Raw genomic sequence first — 19,262 nt, forward strand, 5'->3', positions numbered from 1 at the left:
TTCCCCCACCGCTCTACCTTCGGGCGGATGGTCAAAGACGGCCTGGGTGAATTCCTCGAAGTAGTCCATCGCCGCGTCTTCCTCTCCCCACAGGGCGTTTGCCCACTCCAGAGCTCTCCCCGAGAGGCATGAGACGAGAGCGGATACTCTCTCCCTTCCGGAGGGAGCTGGGTGAACGGTGGCCAGGTATAGGTCCAGTTGTAAAAGGAACCCCTGGCATTGTGCAGCCGTCCCCTCATACTCCCTGGGAAGGGAGAGACGCATCCCACTGGAGCTGGATTCGGACGGGACGGGTATAGGTAACCCTGGTTGTGCTGGTCGAGGTGCTGGAGAGACTTCCTGTCTCTCCCAGTGGTCCATGGTCTGGTCAACGCGATCCATCATGGCACCGAGATGATGTAGCATTGCCGCCTGTTCCTGGATGCGTTCCTCGACTCCTCTGACTGGGGTACCTGCTCCTGCTGACTCCATAGTTGGTGTAAGATTCTGTCAGGTGTGTCCGTACTGGTAGCGAAGTCAGGTGCAGGAGAGCAGAGATTTGTGAACAGGCGCACACTTTATTGAGGCAAAAGTGCAAAACACGCAAAACAGTCACAAGAATTATGTTTAACAATAAACATCTTCATGAAATACCACGGGAAAAAACAAACCAGTCTGGCATGTCAACAACAAACATGTAACACAAACAATCTTACACAAAGACATGATGGGGAACAGAGGTATAAATACATGTAGATTGATTGGGGAATGAAAACCAGGTGTGCAGGAACAAGTCAAAACAAATGGATACATGAAAAGTGGAGCAGCGGTGACGTCGACCGCCGCCCGAACAAGGAGAGGAGCCGACTTCGGCGGAAGTCGTGACATATATACTGTATTATATAGTATTCTATGGTATCTTAGTCAATTAATAATGTTTACAAAGCTTGCATTACTCATCTCATATGTACTGTATATACAGTTTTTAATTCTTAATTCTTTTTAACCACAATTTCATGGTATCCAATTGGTAGTTACAGTCTTATCTCATCGCTGCAACACCCTTACGGAGTCGGGAGAGGCGAAGGTCAAGAGCCACACGTCCTCCGCCGTCCACTTACCCCGGAAGCCAGCCGCGTCAGCATGCACTGCGCCCAGCCCGCCACAGGAGTAGCTAGTGCGCGATGGGACAAGAACATCCCTGCCAGCCAAACCCTCCTCTAACCCAGACAACGCTGGGCCAACTGTGCGCCGCCCCATGGTTCTCCCGGTCGCGGTCGGCTGCAACAGAGCCTGAACCCAGAATCTCTAGTGGCACAGCTAGCACTGCAATGCAGTGCCTTAGACCACTGCGTCACTGCATCACTCGGGAGGCCATTCTATACTGTTCTACAGTATCTTAGTCACTTAATGTTTAGATATCTGGCATTACTCATCTCATATGTATGTACTTTTTCTATACCATTCTATGGTATCTCATTCACTTAATAACATTTGCATATCTTGCATTACATTTACATTTTACATTTTAGTCATTTAGCAGATGCTCTTATCCAGAGCGACTTACAGTAGTGAATGCATACATTTCATAAATGTTTTTCCGGTACTGGTCCCCCGTGGGAATCGAACCCACAACCCTGGCGTTGCAAACACCATGCTCTACCAACTGAGCCACACAGGACCTACTCATCTCATATTCTCACGTCCTGGCCAGTATATAAGGTTAATTGTTTTGTAGTTTGGTCAGGGCGTGGCAGGGGGTATTTGTTTTCTGTGGTTCGGGGTGGTGTGTTTTGTGTAAAGGGTGTTTGATTTAGTAATTCCGGGTTTTGGTTTATGTTTAGTAATTCTATGGTTAGTCTAGGTTGTGTGTTTCTATGTTTGGTTGATTGGGGTTGGGACTCTCAGTTGAAGGCAGGTGTTGTCTATCTGCCTTTGATTGAGAGTTCCATATATTAGGGTGTGTTTGTATGTGTGAATTGTGGGTGATTATTCTGTGTATAGCCTTGTGCCTTACCAGACTGTTTATTTGTCGAGTGTTCGTTTTTTTTGTGTTTTGTATGTTCGGTTTTGAAGATAATTAAAAATCAAGATGAGCATTCACGTACCTGCTGCGTTTTGGTCCTCATTCACCGACAACAACCTTGACAGAATCACCCACCACCAAAGGACCAAGCAGCAGAGGAAGGAGCAGACGGAGTTCGAGTTGGACTGGCGGGAGAAGTGGACTTGGGAGGAAGTTCTGGACGGGGCCGGACCCTGGCATCAGGCTGGGGATTATCGACGCCCGCAGTGGGAAATTGAGGCAGCCAAGGCAGAGAGGCGGTGGTACGAGGCCAAGTACGCGCTGAAGGAGAAGCACGAGAGGCACCCCCAAGAAAATTTTGGGGGGGGGCACACGGGTAGTTTGGCTAGGCGTAAGAAGAGCCGGAAGCCAGCTACTCGTGGTTATATGGAGGAGCGTATGGGGTGGAGAGCGCTATGTTTCGCTGAGGAGCGCACTATCTCACCCATACGCACGCACAGTCCGGTGCGCGTTATTCCAGCCCCTCGCAGGTGCCGTGCTAGAGCGGGCATCCAGCCTGGTAGGAGGATGCCTGCGCAGCGCATCTGGTCGCCGGTACGCCTCCGAGGACCAGGCTACCCAACTCCCGCTCTACGCACGGCTACCATCAGGCCCCTGCACAGCCCAGTCTGCCCTGTACGAGCACCCCGCTCGTACAGGGCTACTAGTTCCATCCAGCCAAGGCGGGTTGTGCAGGAGGTAAGATCTAGACCGGCTGTGCGCCTCCATAGCCCTGGGTTTCCAGCTCCTGTCTCTCGTGCGGACCCGGAAGTGCGTCAACCCAGTCCGACTCGTCCTGTTCCCGCTCCCCGCACTAGCCTGGAGGTGCGTGTACATAATCTGGTAATCCCAGTACCAGCACCACGCACCAGGCTACAAGTGCGTCAACCCAGCCTCGCCAGTCAACAGTCATCATCAGAGCTGCCCGCCAGTCAACAGTCATCATCAGAGCTGCCCGCCAGTCAACAGTCATCGTCAGAGCTGCCCGCCAGTCAACAGTCATCGTCAGAGCTGCCCGCCAGTCAACAGTCATCGTCAGAGCTGCCCGCCAGTCAACAGTCATCGTCAGAGCTGCCCGCCAGTCAACAGTCATCGTCAGAGCTGCCCGCCAGTCAACAGTCATCGTCAGAGCTGCCCGCCAGTCAACAGTCATCGTCAGAGCTGCCCGCCAGTCAACAGTCATCGTCAGAGCTGCCCGCCAGTCAACAGTCATCGTCAGAGCTGCCCGCCAGTCAACAGTCATCGTCAGAGCTGCCCGCCAGTCAACAGTCATCGTCAGAGCTGCCCGCCAGTCAACAGTCATCGTCAGAGCTGCCCGCCAGTCAACAGTCGTCAGAGCTGCCCGCCAGTCAACAGTCGTCAGAGCTGCCCGCCAGTCAACAGTCGCCAGAGAGGTCAGACTGCGCTGAACTGCCGGAGTGGCCAGACTGCGCTGAACTGCCGGAGTGGCCAGACTGCGCTGAACTGCCGGAGTGGCCAGACTGCGCTGAACTGCCGGAGTGGCCAGACTGCGCTGAACTGCCGGAGTGGCCAGACTGCGCTGAACTGCCGGAGTGGCCAGACTGCGCTGAACTGCCGGAGTGGCCAGACTGCGCTGAACTGCCGGAGTGGCCAGACTGCCCTGAACTGCCGGAGTGGCCAGACTGCCCTGAACTGCCGGAGTGGCCAGACTGCCCTGAACTGCCGGAGTGGCCAGACTGCCCTGAACTGCCGGAGTGGCCAGACTGCCCTGAACTGCCGGAGTGGCCAGACTGCCCTGAACTGCCGGAGTGGCCAGACTGCCCTGAACTGCCGGAGTGCCGCCAGACTGCCCAGACTGTCCCGAATTGCCAGACTGCCCAGACTGTCCCGAATTGCCAGACTGCCCAGACTGTCCCGAATTGCCAGACTGCCCAGACTGTCCCGAATTGCCAGACTGCCCAGACTGTCCCGAATTGCCAGACTGCCCAGACTGTCCCGAATTGCCAGACTGCCCAGACTGTCCCGAATTGCCAGACTGCCCAGACTGTCCCGAATTGCCAGACTGCCCAGACTGTCCCGAATTGCCAGACTGCCCAGACTCTCCCGAATTGCCAGACTGCCCCGACTGCCCCCCGGGCGAAGCCAGAGTGGCCCGACAGCCTGGAACGGCCGGAGCCAGAGCCACCTCCAGAAATAGGTGGGTTGGGGAGGGGGGTGTAGCACAGTGCCGTCGTTGACGGCAGCCACCCTCCCTTCCCTCCCTTTAGAAAAGGGGACTTTTTGTTGGTGTTGCTTGGGGTTATTTTTTTGTTAAGGTGCTTCTGGGGTAGCACCTTTAAGGGGGGGTACTGTCACGTCCTGGCCAGTATATAAGGTTAATTGTTTTGTAGTTTGGTCAGGGCGTGGCAGGGGGTATTTGTTTTCTGTGGTTCGGGGTGGTGTGTTTTGTGTAAAGGGTGTTTGATTTAGTAATTCCGGGTTTTGGTTTATGTTTAGTAATTCTATGGTTAGTCTAGGTTGTGTGTTTCTATGTTTGGTTGATTGGGGTTGGGACTCTCAGTTGAAGGCAGGTGTTGTCTATCTGCCTTTGATTGAGAGTTCCATATATTAGGGTGTGTTTGTATGTGTGAATTGTGGGTGATTATTCTGTGTATAGCCTTGTGCCTTACCAGACTGTTTATTTGTCGAGTGTTCGTTTTTTTTGTGTTTTGTATGTTCGGTTTTGAAGATAATTAAAAATCAAGATGAGCATTCACGTACCTGCTGCGTTTTGGTCCTCATTCACCGACAACAACCTTGACACATATCTATATACTGTTTTCTATACTATTCTACTGTATCTTAGTCCGTTCCGTTCTGACATCACTCGTCCATATGTATATGTTGTGTAATTTGTTAGATATTACTGCACTGTCGGAGCTAGAAGCACAAGCATTTCGCTACACCTGCAATAACATCTGCTTATCATGTGTATGTGACCAATGTCATGACGTTGGCCTGTGGGTAAGGTTTATGACCCCCCCCCCCATAAATACCTTTCTCTCTTCCTCTCTTACTGACCCTACTGAAGGACTGCTGTCCTGTTAAATATAGAGAGTCTGGGAACATCAAACAAATGTGGAAAGGTACCACATATTTGGTTAATAAAACCAGTTGGAAATATGCTTGGGAACGTAATGAGTATGTATGTCAGTTCGGTTGTCATCTGAGACATTATGACTGATGACAGGACGACATTAATTGTATCTGAGAAACTATACACCCTCTAGTTATCAGAGTCACATGGAATTGTTATGCAATTGAAATGTTTGATATTGAAAATGTTTGTTAGGAGATGAAATGTAATTTTACTTTCCGAATGAGAGATTTGGGTTTTCATAAGGAAAGTGCCCTGCTCGATCAGTGGCCAACCCTGTGAAGAGACAGGGGTTATAAACGATGAAACACCTCCCTCCCCCTCTCCACTATATAATCCTTTGACGAAAAGATAACCAGGTAGTTCCAGTACGGGAGGCCTGCAGCCTCTACGTTAGAAGGACACACATGTCAACTAAGCCAACCTCGGCGTGAGCTATGGTATGAACTGGTATGAACTTTGAGCTTATTCACTACAGAAGTGCTACTTCCTAGCCGTTGAGTTAGCAGCGGCCGCTGTAACGTGGGCTAGGAAAGGACGGACGACGGATCCAGTCTAACAGACGGACGAAGATACCACCACGTATCCAATTGACCACCAGAGACATTCTTCCGAGTAACAGGAAGATCTGTTGGCCAACCCGGCCAGCATCTACGACCAATCTACCGAAGCGCAGCTCAGAGTAAATATTTATTGCATTTTCCTTTTCCAAATGGGCGGTAATTTAGAATGCATAAGATAATGTATTTACGATAGCATAGCTGCTGTTTCTCTGTTCCTAAATCTTCCCGCTCTTTCATTCAAGCCCAACCCCCTTTCCTTTGTGTAACCAGCCGTCATATCTGTTCCGTCTACCGGGACGTTTTCTGTATGACGACATTGTATTCTGTGTATTTGTAATTCTGTGTGATTAGTTAGGTATTTAGTAAATAAATAATTAAACCCAATTTTGTATTGCTGATTCAACTTGTTAGCCAGGGTTCGTGAAGATAGCCAAGAACTTACAACTTTCATTATGAGACTGAAAATAAGACAAGGGTTAATATTGACTGCTATCGAGGTAAAATATTACTAAGTATTTTAAGAGTTTATTCGGAAGATAACAGCTCTATAAACGTTCTTCCGTGGTGCCCCGACTTTCTAGTTAATTACATTTACATGATTAGCTTCATCAGGTAATATTAATTACAGAGAAATCATTTTATAAGTTAGCATGTCATATCACTTAATCCGGCATAGCCAAAGACACGACACCAATATAATTTGATTTGATTTGTTTCTTAGGCTACATATGTTAATATGGGCTATTTTTAGCACTTTTCTGGGTTGCTTTTCTCGGTTGCTTACTGGGAAGCCTATCAGAGGTAGACTTACTCATGTTATTTACTTTGGAGCTGATGTGCAGGGTGAGCTGCATAAAGTGGTCATCCTACTATTGCACACCACCTCAGTTCTAACAGTGTAGGCTCAAAATTACTGCTTACAATAGCTGTAGGATAAACAGATGTATTTGAGATAGCCCTCCTGATGTCGTTTGACCCTACATGGACTACGACAGTGTCAGCTCCTGGCATCTGTGGTAGAACAGTCGGAAGCAGCCTTGTTATGTCCTATACTCGTGCTCCTGGGTAGCACATGGTTTTTGCCTTGGGGACCAAGATGTTTCTCACCGTAGAGCTGCCTATGATGACAGCTGGTGATGTTGAATTGGCCTGTCTCTCAGGCAGACTCATGGTCTGGGAGCTCCGAGGATCTGAACCCGAGGTAGAAGCCACCGGAGAGAGAGACAGAGCCGAGGATGAAGACGCTGGTAACTCCGGTTCCGATCTTGATTGGGAAGCTACCAAGGACGAAGGCGCTGGAACCTCTGGATCCAGGGCAGCAAAGTTGTTTCTGGTCTGTGTCTTAATTTATCTTAATTTCATGTCAGAGTTATGGAAAAACACAGTTCTAAGGATGCCCATTGCGGTTCCCTATTGATGTTCCCATTGTTATGCAGATGCACATTGCTGTACCCCATAACTGTGCCATATTGCTGTGCTGATGTCCATTTCTGTGCCTACTGCTCTGCAGATACTTGAGTCATCATAACAGCCACATACATAACGGCTCTGTATCCCTTGTATGTTATAACCACATTGTCTATAATTCATCTTCATTTGGCTAAAAAGGTTAATTGGATACCCTCAGTTGTATTGTCATTGGCTCAGATGCGATCACCTAATCCATATTACATTGCATACTGTTGCAGAGAGTAGGATGAGAGTAGTACTGAGGTGGGCTCAATAATAATTAATCTTTGTCGAGACACTTTGTCTGGTCTGGTCTATTCAATGCTTTAGCTCAATTCTTTAATCCAGTGTTTCCAGTTACAGATGTGTTATTTGGGTGTTCTATCGCCATCCCTCAGAGGCCGGGATGGCGTGGACGTGTTGCCGCCTCATGCTCTACAGAGAGTGAAAAGGAGTAAGTAAGTTAGTAAGAAATCCTCCTCCTATCCTCCTCCTCTTCTCTCAATGACAGTGTTACTCCAGCCTCAGCCTCAGCCACTAGGCCGTCCACCACACTGCACCATTGTTGAATGTAACTTCTCTGTCTCAATTGTTTATTATATTATACTCAGCAGGCAGTTGGCATGGAGGGATGTAATGTCATTTAAAAGGAGAGGAAACGTTATGAATGGCAAGGATTTGCAAGTCATATTCCTAGAGACTGGAAAGCCATTTATAGTTGGAAAAGGAAGAAAAAGTGGCAGATGTGAATATGAGATGAGAAAATCAGAGGCATAGGTACATGGCTAAAGTGGAAAATACTTTTCTATTTCAACAGAGGATTGTAATGCTAACTCCGGTCCTCAGATGCTTTGTGGACTACTACATTTTTACAACAGCGTACAAGGAAAGCATGACCTTTCTCTGCAGGCTGTTTTTTACTTAGCTGGAAAGCTGCTTACCCATTTTGATTGAATAAGTCTGCTGCTCAATCTGCCATTAGATTAAAAAAATGTCATACTCAGTTGTTTCATGAAAAAAGGTAAATTATTGAAAATCTTTTCTGTCTTGGTTCATTGGCTAGAACCATTTTACAGTTTGTGGCATATTACAGTGAAATGTAATTCAAAACCTTCAATGATTTCTGAGAGTACTGTATACTGAGTTTCCTGGCTTGCTTGACCATGATTGAAAACACATACTACAGAGACACGGTTTCATACACAACATGTTGTATTACAAATCCCCCTGTTGACCTCTAGATTTTGCCAAAAAATCTGGTGTGGGGAGCTCAGATCAACATTTCTACCAATGCAACCTCCAAAGAAAATTCCATAACTGGCCATAGTTACATGGCATGTCTTACCCTTACGCCCAGACCAGCATAAATCCATTTCTTTGAGCTGAAATACAATGGCCAGAGCTTACCCATGATGTTGTACAGTGATATAAGTCAATAAGGCATCGTTTTAGTCAAAGTATGATATATTTGGGCTTAAAGTTACAAATCCAAATTGCCCACTTTGTGTAAATCATTGCCAATGCCGTGTCTTTTCCTATGAGATGATGTGCAAATTCTTTTTAACCTACATTTCGTTTCAGGGCTGGGCTTTATTGCAAAGTTACCACCTGCCAGCGTGGCCTGATTGTTTTTCTATTAGAAAAACCTAAAAAGATATTCCTCTTCGCGACTGAGCCAAACAGCCTTTCGAAGTTCACTTGCCAGTGCTCCTGCTTTTTTTGGTCTGTCTTTCTGTCTGTCTAAATCCTTTTGTCTGTTTGTGGCTTTATACATTTGTTTATCGGTCTCACTTCTGTATCTGTTTTTCTATCTGTTTGTAGCTTTATACATTTGTCTGTCTGTTCATTTGTGCAATGCCCCACGGCTATGGTGCATATAGGTTTGCCAGTTGCCACAACAAAGACCGGTGTTTGCATGAGTTGCCCTCCTGATGTCTCCATCATGGTTACTGCCAGTAGATGACTTTCCTTGGCTTGGAAGAGTCGGAAGAAACTGTATGCGTGTCAGTCTGCAATATGCATTTCACCCAGGAGTCCTTTTCACATTACTTGTGGAGGTGGTCTTTCAAACGAGGCTTCGACTCAATGAAGACACCGTTCCGATCATCTACCTGGACGGCGAGACCTTAAGTAAAGAGAGCTTCTCAGCTAGCTAGCTAGTTAGCTGATCAAATGTCAATAATAAACGAGCTTCTTCTAGTTAGCTACATCATTACATGAAATGTTTATGCTGACTAGCTAGCTGTGATAAAAGTATGCAAGTGAGCTCAGTTCAAGTTAGCTTGCTAGCTACCAAACTACAAGGTTTAGGGCAAAATGTATCCAAAACTCTCTAGGTTACAATGTACAGATATGTACAGGTTTCTAGCACAAGATTGGCTGCCAAACAGACCCACCGCAGGCTTGTGATTTCTCTGTGAAAGAATCCCCACAGAGGAGCAGGGGTGAGTTTCTGACACTCAAGTAGAAAATACAGTGGTTCTCATAACATATCAACTAGAATAATTAGCTGGTTGGCTTGGCTATTTCACTTTGCTTCTCCCCACCTACTCAGATGAAATGTTACATTACATGACCAAAAGTATGTGGACACCTGATCATCAAACATTTATCCTCTTACATCTAGACGTTCCGCTAGCAGAACACCTGCTCCAATATCCAATGATAGGCGTGGCGCGAATTACAAATTCCTCAAAAATACAAAAACTTCAATTTTTCAAACATATGACTATTTTACAGCATTTTAAAGACAAGACTCTCCTTTATCTAACCACACTGTCCGATTTCAAAAAGGCTTTACAACGAAAGAAAAACATTAGATTATGTCAGCAGAGTACCCAGCCAGAAATAATCAGACACCCATTTTTCAAGCTAGCATATAATGTCACAAAAAACAAAACCACAGCTAAATGCAGCACTAACCTTTGATGATCTTCATCAGATGACACACCTAGGACATTATGTTATACAATACATGCATGTTTTGTTCAATCAAGTTCATATTTATATCAAAAACCAGCTTTTTACATTAGCATGTGACGTTCAGAACTAGCATACCCCCCGCAAACCTCCGGTGAATTTACTAAATAAATCACGATAAACGTTCACAAAAAACACAACAAATATTTTAAGAATTATAGATACAGAACTCCTTTGTGCAATCGAGGTGTCCGATTTTAAAATAGCTTTTCGGTGAAAGCACATTTTGCAATATTCTGAGTAGATAGCCCAGCCATCACGGCTAGCTATTTAGACACCCACCAAGTTTAGCCCTGACCAAACTCCGATTTACTATTAGAAAAGTTTGATTACCTTTGGTGTTCTTCGTCAGAATGCACTCCCAGGACTGCTACTTCAATAACAAATGTTGGTTTGGTTCAAAATAATCCATTGTTATATCCAAATAGCGGCGTTTTGTTCGTGCGTTCAAGACACTATCCGAAGTGTAAATAAGGGTCACGAGCATGGTGCATTTCGTGACAAAAGATTTCTAAATATTCCATTACCGTACTTCGAAGCATGTCAACCGCTGTTTAAAATCAATTTTTATGCCATTTTTCTCGTAAAAAAGCGATAATATTCCGACCGGGAATCTGCGTTTAGGTAAAAAGACGAAAGAAAATAAAGCATGGGGTCGACTCGGACACGAGCCTGAGTCTCACAGTACTGTGACCAGCCACTATCCAAATGCGCTACTTTTTTTCAGCCAGAGCCTGCAAAGCCACGATTCAGCTTTTTGCCGCCTTCTGAGAGCCCATGGGAGCCGTAGGAAGTGTCACGTAACAGCAGAGATCACCTGTATTGGATAGAGATAATCAAGAAGGGCAAGAAATTGTCAGACAGGGCACTTCCTGCATGGAATCTTCTCAGGTTTTGGCCTGCCAAATGAGTTCTGTTATACTCACAGACACCATTCAAACAGTTTTAGAAACTTTGGAGTGTTTTCTATCCAAAGCTAATAATTATATGCATATTCTAGTTTCTGGGCAGGAGTAATAATCAGATTAAATCGGGTACGTTTTTTATCCGGCCTTGAAAATACTGCCCCCTAGCCATAACAAGTTAATTCCAAAATCATGGGCATTAATATGGAGTTGGTCCCCCCTTTGCTGCTATAACAACCTCTGCTCTTCTGGGAATGCTTTCCACTAGATGTTGGAACATTGCTGCGGGGACTTGCTTCCATTCAGCCAAAAGAGCATTAGTGAGGTCAGGCACTGATGTTGGGCGATTAGGCCTGGCTCACAGTCGGCATTCCAATTCATCCCAAAGGTGTTCGATGGGGTTGAGGTCAGGGCTCTGTGCAGGCCAGTCAAGTTCTTCCACACTGATGTCGACAAACCATTTCTGTATGGACCTCGCTTTGTGCACGGGGGAATTGTCATACTGAAACAAGTAAGGGCCTTCCCCAAACTGTTGCCACAAAGTTGGAAGCACAGAATCGTCTAGAATGTCATTCTGTGCTGTAGCGTTAGGATTTCCCTTCACTGGAACTAAGGGGCCTTGCCTGAACCATGAAAAACAGTCCCAGACCATTATTCTTCTTCCATCCATCTTTACAGTTGGCACTATGCATTGGGGCAGGTACAGTAGCATTCTCCTGGTATTCGCCAAACCCAGATTCGTCCGTCAGACTGTCGGATGGTGAAGCATGATTCATCACTCCAGAGAGTTTCCACTGCTCCAGAGTCCAATGGTGGAGAGCTTTACACCGCTCAAGCCGATGCTAGGCATTGTGCATGGTGATCTTAGGCTTGTGTGCGGCTGCTCGGCCATGGAAAACCATTTCATGAAGCTCCCGATGAACAGTTCTTGCGCTGACATTGCTTCCAGAGGCAGTGAGTGTTGCAAAACTATTTTTATGCGCTACGGGCTTCAGCACTCGGCGATCCCATTCTGTGAGCTTGTGTGGACTACCACTTCGCGGCTCATAGACATTTCCTTTTCACAATAACAGCACTTACAGTTGACTGGGGCAGCTCTAGCAGGGAAGAAATGTGATGAACTGACTTGTTGGAAAGGTGGCATCCTATGACGGTGCCACATTGAAAGTCACTGAGCTCTTCAGTAAGGCTATTCTACTGCCAATGTTTGTCTATGGAGATTGCATGGATAGGGAAGGTATTTGGGGGCAGACAGTTTGACTGGGCTTGCCATTGGGAATGAGATAATTAATTGCCTAATTTCTGTAGCTTAGTTGTCTTTCTGCATCGTTTACAGCCACCCAGTTCCAGCCAAAACGTAAGAGCGTTTCTTGTGGTACAGCAAAACTGGTGTGCTTGTTCGGAACCTCAGCTCCTTGCATTCCAGTAAAAAAGCCAAGTGTGGACTATTTCAGCGATGACTCCAGTTATCACCCTGATGATGACACGGACACCATCGGCAAACTGTAAGATGACACTGTAGTGAGCTTCTATTCCTGTGCCAAAATATTCAATGTAGACTAATGTACACTGTGAATTTTTTACCTCATGCCGGAAACTTTTTATCACAATTACAGAGTCCCTGTCACACGTGTTAACATTGTGGGAGTACATTGTGTACAAAGACTGTCTGCCGCAGTTTTTCTACACCAGTCCGGTTTGCACCAGAACATGCAACAGAACAAAGCGGTTCAAAGGCACCCTGATCTCCATTGTACAGATATGGCCTCATTGAGACCACACCAAGACATGGAAGAGTCAGCCGTATGTGTCTGACACCCCTGCAGGCAACCTCCACCTGACTACAGCTATTGCTTTCACTGGCGCTTTTTTGGTCAGACAAACAAGGTAAAGCAAAATATTTTGTACCGTCATCTAAAACGTTTAACCTCTTGACGGTTGCCTAGGATAGGGGAAGCTACAGCGATTTTTGAAAAAAATTTGTGCCCATTTTAAACGGCCTCCTACTCAAACTCAGAAGCTAGGATATGCATATAATGAATACTTGTGGATAGAAAACACTCTAACGTTTCTAAAACTGTTTGAATGGTGTCTGTGAGTATAACAGAACTCTTATGGCAGTCAAAACCCCGAGACCGATCGTAACAGGATGTGGAATTCTGAATTGCGGACTCAACTTCATCACTTTGCCTATTAATCACACCGTGAGCAATGGTTCATTGAGCACTTCCTATTGCTTCCACTAGATGTCCCCAGTCTTTACAAAGTGGTTTGAGTCTCCTACTGTGAAAACTGACTGAATGAGACGCTGTGGAAAGTGGTCACATGAGGAGGGCCATCACCATTATGACGCCGGCGCCCCTGGCTACCCTCCCCTTTCGAAACGTTTTGAAAGACAATGCAATCGTCCCCCTTGAATCTTATTGGAGCTCTGATTGAAAAAGGCCCTAAAGATTTATGTTATACAACGTTTGAACGAACCTAAATAAAAAAAAAAAAGCATTTTATTGAAAGAGGAGTCCCGCAGCCGACGGAAGTTTTGGAGCAGCCTTCAGAACGCGCTAACAAGAACAAGCTATTGGGACATAAAGGATTAACTTTTTCGAACGAAAATACATTTCTTGTGGACCTGGGATTCCTGGAAGTGCTGTTCTGAGGAAGATAATCAATGGTAAGGGATTATTGACAATAGTATACAAGAGTAGATTTGATATGCGATTGTTCCAAGATGGCGCTGACCTGTAACGGTAGCCTATTTTTCTGAGTATCGCACCCCCTTTTATCGCAAAGTGTGATTACCCAGTAAAGTTATTTTTAATCTGGTATTACAGGTGCTTTCAAGAGATATTCATCTATAAATCTTAGAATGACAATATTACATTTTAAAAATGTTTTAGAATAGTAATTTAGTAAATTGTAGCGCTGTTTCACCAGATGCATTTGAGGGAAAATGGTTAGTCAACGTCACGCGCCGATGTAAAATGCTGTTTTTATATATAAATATGAACTTTATCGAACAAAATAATGCATGTATTGTGTAACATGATGTCCTAGGAGTGTCATCTGATGAAGATTGTCAAAGGTCAGTGCTGCATTTAGCTGTTTTTTGGTTATTTGTGATGCATGTGGTTGGTCGGAAAATGGCTATGTGGCTACTTTTACGATATACTCCTCTAACATAATCTAATGTTTTGCTTTTGCTGTAAAGACTTTTTGAAATCGGACAACGTGGTTCGATTCAGGAGAGGTGTATCTATAAAACGATATAACATAGTCCTATATTTGAAAAAATATATATATTAAATGTTGTTATGCTAATAGCGATATGATGTCCATCCTGCATACGGGACGGAGCCCGACCAGGGTTAATGTAAGTACATAATGTTGAATTGCTTTTTTATGTGCTTAATTTCTATTTCAGTTCCTGAATGCACTAAAAGTGCAGACCATATCTGAATCGACCTTCTACAGCCATTAGAAAATGGTCCTGCTTCCAACTATATAATGGCAGTGGAAGTCAGAGCAGAGAGTCACCCTCCAGCAGTCTGCCGGGGAACCTGTGGATCTGGGAGGGATATGAGAGCAGACTCGCCTGGCCACTGTGCAAAATTTGGTTCGTAAAATGTATTTCCATGCTATCCACTTTTGAATTCCATCTGGAGAAAGGCACACATACCTGCATGTCCTGCTCATATTTGACCATACGTATGCATATACAAATGTCCACAATTGTCTTGTGTTGGACTGACATTGATCTCAAACTCTAACATCTAAAATGGTCCTACACCATGGTCAACTTCAACATGAACAGAGTGTTTGACGTACAACGTACAGGTGAGCTTTTCATCCACGGAGTACATTTTTCTGTTTATATAGGTCTCACTGTGTCATATTGGTATCAGAATCCTGATTTGGGAGCCTCTGTGCCCAGTTTAACAAATATTGAGGGAAACATTGCCAATGATACTATTGATCTCTTCCACAGAGCAACAAGGTTGGCAATAGCCTGAGAATGGAGAAGGAGGGACCGCTGAGGAGCATCGCTGCCCTGGAGGAGGCAGATGTCCGCATTGGCTCCATATTCACAGATCGACACCCCCCGATCCAGAAGTACTTGAGGGAGGAGAGGCCTGATATCAGAACACTACTACCATGGGTGGCATGTGGCTACACCTGTCTTATGTCTTACACAGTCTTATGTACCAGACACCCTCCATAGAAGCATAACACAGCCTGGTCCACAAGTTTGCCCCAAAGAATCTGGTGTTTTCCTATCCTGGAATGTTATGCAGGTATGCTGTTGTCGTGTAAATACACATATCAATTGAATGTTAAACATACTTGCGATGTTCACTCACATGTCTGGCATATTCTCTTAAAGACTTCTCCTGGTGGCCATTCACTATAACGAGAATACAGACAGGCCTCAAACAACCACCACAGCCGGAGAACCCAGGTTTAAGATTCTGTTCACTAAGTGGAAGAAAGGAGTCTTGAAACCTCATCCTACGTATGGTAAGTTATTCCTCCCCAGACACCCCATTGGTTTGCTTTAGATATAACTATGATAATTGCCTGTATTTTATTTTACCTTTATTTAACTAGGCAAGTCAGTTAAGAACAAATTCTTATTTTCAATGACGGCCTAGGAACAGGGGGTTAACTGCCTTGTTCAGGGGCAGAATGACAGATTTTTACTACTGTTCCAGGATGTTGTGGGTAATCCAGGGTCATACTAACAGCTGCTGGAAAGTGTGACTATCCCAGCCCCCCTCTGCTCTGAATTTGACCATCCGGAGAAGAGTGACTCTGTGGCCAAACACCAGTCTCACGTTGCCTCTCTGGAGAATGCTTGAGTATGTATCTGTCTAGAAGTTAAACATTGATCTATGATAGTTATAAGAACTGTTTGTATACAGCCATGACAGACAAATATCACTGTTCAACTGTTTACCACACTTCACATCTACCGTTGTCTTTCACGTCTGCTACAGGGAAGCAAAATTGTGTGATGACTTGAGACGGGTTGAGACAGCAGTTGCAGCTGTCAACAATAAATGTGTTCTACCTCCTCACATGGAATTACGACATCTAGAATGCAGTCTACACATGCATTGAAGTATAGTGAAGGAAGATATGTCTTTGAATTCTACGACTAGGTAATGTTGATGTTTAATTTGGAGCAGTAGGTACAATAGGTTTCCATTCAATTGCGGTAAAAAAATCAGTGCGTAAGTTTTCATGTACCAAATAAGTTCAATGTGTTTTCATCGCATTTTCAACTCTACCGATAGTTTTGTCACAAAAACTTTTCATTAAATAGTCTTTGCACATGCGCTCTAGTCAACAGCTCGCACATACAGTGCGGGTAGGCCGTGTGGGTCTACATGCTGAGATTAGTATGTATAAGAGCAAGAATATTTATATTTGTCAAATGGCAGTCAAGCATCAATCGTCATGTCACCAGAAGAAGACCCTTTATATTTATAGGAAAGGAGCATTAAGCTTGCATTTTCAACACCCTGTGAAGTTCATCATTTATTTCATCTGTAGCCTAATAAACTGCATGGTTTCCTGAGTCGTAGTGGGAGGACCACACACACAATATCATTGTGTGACTTCAAGTTTGCTTCGATATGATGGTTATTATATCAATATTTGCGGCATAACTTTTTCACCACTATTTCTCACATAATACATTTTACAGACACAAAAAGATCCCACCATGTCGAATGAACAAATCATATGTAGACATTTTTAAAATTGTAGTGGAACTTCCTGTTTCCAATTCAGCTGTCCTATTTTTTTTATATGTTTGACTTTACTCGCATGAAAACTGTGGATGGAAATGTGTTTTATGACAGACAAAGATCACTATTCAACTGTAATATACCTCTGTGCTTCATGCCTGCTACAGGGATGATGCACTGTGTGATCATCCATCCAGATTCCGGATGAGAAAGTATTTGTGCAGCCATCAACACAGAGTGCAGTCTACATTCGCCTAGAGTGCAGTCTACATATTCATTCAACTATAGTGGTAAGTCACGGAATCCTAGCACTAGGATATTGATGTTGGATTTGGAGCCATGACAGACGGGGCTGAATGATATCAACACATAGTTTCTGCAGTAAATCTCCATCTGACATTACAGCATGATTTGCGCAAAAGTCAAAGCACATAGATCTCAAGTTAGGATTATACCTACAATAGCTTCAATGACCTAACTATACTCATGTGTCGTGTTTTACAGGACTGCTGTGCTGCGTGAGACCAGATGGACAGAGGCTGAAGCATTGGATGTAATGAAAATAATGTTTTTTTAATTAATTGTACTGTTGAAATAAAGTGAGGATGTTTACACAATTTGACTGACTAAATCATTCTAATGGGGGAAATTTGAAGTCAGTGTTGTCCCCCTTGGGATCGGGGAACCTGGCCTGAACAGACTGGGATTACCAAGTGGACACAGCACCAATTTCGCAACAACTTTCTGCAAATGATTTGCCTACGTCTCACAGAACCTGTTATCACAATTGCAAATAAAGACTTTGAAATGGAATAAAATGTATTCCAATCTACATAAAGCCTATAGGTGTATTCTAGTCCACTATTCTTTTGCTCTGGATTTCCCCATTGACTGGGGATTCATTGATATTTCAGTTACCATAGGTATGTCCAATTCTGCTATAATTAGAACCATGCCTGTGCTCTAACACAGCATACTTTGAATGTATCTACCCATATATTTCAGCATCCATGACCCCACACAAGAACACACATTTGAGATAACATTAGATGGCAAAGTGTTCCCTACATGCTTATGACACACTAGCTTCAGAACCAGCCATAGCCAGTGTTATGGCTAATCTTTTGAACACTAGCCTAAATATAGGTTTCCACTAGTTTCCACAGCCACAAAGTAAAACGTGGCTATATAGAAACAAAAATGATTTAAGCTTAGGGTTAGGCATAAGGTTAACAATGTGGTTAGGGTTAGGTTTAAAATCAGATTTTAAGAAGATAAATTGTAGAAAAGGGCAGGGTTTATGACTTGGTGGCTGTGATAACTAGTGATGACCCTAAAGATGGAATGTGTTGTTGTTTATTGTTGCTTGGTTAAGAGGTCATCACCAGAGCATCATGGGTAGTTCACATTCACTCAGACGTATCTGGATCATATACAGTCATTGATCTGGATGCACCGGTACTGCTGTATCACAGATAGAACAAGGAGCATCTTTGCTAGCTAGCTGTATGTGTATAAACCACCAGACGTCTGTGAGTAAAGTTACAACATGTGTTTATAGTTATATACATCTAGATGTTGTCAAAAGCTAGAGGGTTAGCTATGGCATAATGACTCAGATGCATTGATCCCCTCATCTTTGATGAACAGATAACATTACTAGCTAGTGTCAGTGCCCTCCCCTCCCCATTTGTTGTTGTTTCTCTCCACATGGAATTCACATCAACGATATGTGTTTACACTGCCAATTCATGCATATCTATTAGTAGCCTCCGTCATTCTTCGGAGGTGAAAATTAACAAAGCATTTCCGCTCTCAGACTAGAATTACATCGAAATAGTGCCAGCAACTTCCTCTGGGGGGCACCTTTTATTATGGCGTGTGGTGCCGTCTGTGGTACCGTCTGTATATTTGGTAGTGAGTTGCGGTTTTGTCGTAAGTTATCTGTCAGTCAAACTGCAATATTTTTTTTAATGGAAACTAACCTCGACAGTTAAGTTTAGGCATTAATTGTGAGATTTGGGTATTAGGGTAAAGTTTACGTATTAATTACGGATAGTTAAGGTTTAGGATAGGGTTCAAACAGAAAAACAAAAATTTCAAAACAATTTCCTAGCACTGGGATTGAAACCACAACGCTCGGAACCGTAGCTTGCGGTATAACTCCAACCTCAACCCCAAAACCTTCCCCAGCACTCTCGAGCGTACTACATGATAGCAGTTGCTCCTAGTGGATGGTTGGAATTTGCCATGGAAATAAAATGCCACGCCATGTCATAATTTCACCATTGTAAATATGGCTGGACAGCTCATAATCCATTAGAGTTTGGCCTGATTTCTACACAATGCAGAATCATTCATTTGATTGAGTTGCACAATATGGGTCAGACACATGGCGCAAGCTGTTTTATTTGTCCTCCACAGGAATTGTCCTCCATTTGTCCAGACTGGGTTCGACTTCTAACCGTCACTCAT

At 44.3% G+C, this 19,262-nt stretch overlaps 1 long non-coding RNA gene across 1 annotated transcript; it reads left to right on the forward strand.

Moving 5' to 3' along the window:
• The first annotated feature begins 16,014 nt into the window (after window positions 1-16,014).
• On the forward strand, window positions 16,015-17,392 carry LOC106602997 (uncharacterized). Its single transcript, XR_001328334.2, has 3 exons — window positions 16,015-16,196; window positions 16,955-17,077; window positions 17,292-17,392. It is a non-coding gene; the product is annotated as an uncharacterized lncRNA (long non-coding RNA).
• The last annotated feature ends 1,870 nt before the right edge of the window (window positions 17,393-19,262 follow it).

This window comes from Salmo salar, chromosome ssa04 (genome assembly GCF_905237065.1).
Source record: "Salmo salar chromosome ssa04, Ssal_v3.1, whole genome shotgun sequence".
Classification (NCBI taxonomy): domain Eukaryota; kingdom Metazoa; phylum Chordata; class Actinopteri; order Salmoniformes; family Salmonidae; genus Salmo; species Salmo salar.